General features: G+C 42.3%; 1 pseudogene; it reads left to right on the top strand.

Annotated features, from left to right (window-relative positions):
- The first annotated feature begins 246 nt into the window (after nt 1-246).
- LOC103656801 lies at nt 247-1,199 on the top strand (annotated as a pseudogene).
- Nucleotides 1,200-1,492: the final 293 nt, after the last annotated feature.

The raw sequence follows: 1,492 nt of genomic DNA on the forward strand, positions 1-1,492 counted from the left end.
GGAATAATATTTTTAATTAAAACGGAATAATACATGGCCTTTTGGGGAAAAAAGGGATTGGGAAAAAATCCATTACTCTCCTGATATATGGGATTCATTGAAGGGGACCAGATGCATGCACGACATATTAAAATGAACTTCTAGACTACAAAATTTAAAAAGTAGCATCGAAATCTGTGACTAATACAAGTTTGTGTTAGAATTAGTCATGCATTTTGCTTCTTTCCTTTAAGTCACCCCCACCACATGGGACCAGGCAATGACACCCAAATTTCAGAGTTTCTTCTTCTGGGATTATCAGAGGAACCAGAACTGCAGCCCCTCCTATTTGGGCTTTTCCTCTCCAGGTACCTGATCACTGTGTTTGGAAACCTACTCATCATCCTGGCCGTCAGCGTGGACCCCAACCTCCACACCCCCATGTATTTCTTCCTGGCCAACCTGTCCTTTGTAGACATCTGTTTCACCTCCACCACCGTCCCCAAGATGCTGGTGAATATACAGACACAGAACAAAGTTATAACCTATGCAGGCTGCGTCACACAGATTTATTTCTTTATACTCTTTGCTGTTTCAGACTTTTTCATGCTGAGTGTGATGGCCTATGACTGGTTTGTGGCCATCTGTCACCCCCTGCACTACACGGTCATCATGAACCCCCAGCTCTGTGCACTGCTGGTTCTGGTGTCCTGGATCGTGTGTATCCTGAATTCCTTATTACAAAGTTTAATGATGTTGCGGCTTTCCTTCTGTTCACACTTCCACATCCCCCACTTTTTTTGTGAACTCAATCAGATGATCCAACTTGCCTGTTCTGACACCTTTCTTAATAACTTGGTGATGTATTTTGCAGCTGTCCTGCTGGGTGGGGGTCCTTTTGTTGGGATCCTTTACTCTTATTCTAAGATTGTCTCCACCGTACATGGAATACCATCAGCCCTGGGAATTATAAAGCATTTTCCACCTGTGCATCTCACCTCTCAGTTGTCTCCTTATTTTATTGCACAGTCCTGGGAGTGTACCTTAGCTCTGCTGCTCCCCAGAGCTCCCATGCAAGTGCAGTGGCCTTGGTGATGTACACGGTGGTCACGCCCATGCTGAACCCCTTCATCTACAGCCTGAGGAACACAGACATGAAAAGGGCTCTGAAAGCAGTCTTTGGGAAGGAAACACTACATGACCAATTGTCAAAGGACTGAACACTTGCTTACAATTGCTTAATCTAAGTTTCCTGAGCAAAATTTTATTGTATAGATGTTTGCATTCATTTCCTGCTACTACTTAAAATGATTATGTTAGTGTTTTAATACACATTTATGTTCTTAGCAGTCAGGGAATAAGGAGTCTGAAATGACACTCATCAGGCTAAAAACATTTGCATTTGCAAGCCTTGGTTCTTTCTGGAGGCTACCAGGAAGAATGTACTTTACCATTCCAATATCATAATATAGTGCAAAATACGTCTAAATGTATTTCTTACTTTTTTTTAAAG

Source organism: Ursus maritimus, unplaced genomic scaffold (genome assembly GCF_017311325.1).
Source record: "Ursus maritimus isolate PB19 unplaced genomic scaffold, ASM1731132v1 scaffold_37, whole genome shotgun sequence".
Classification (NCBI taxonomy): Eukaryota; Metazoa; Chordata; class Mammalia; order Carnivora; family Ursidae; genus Ursus; species Ursus maritimus.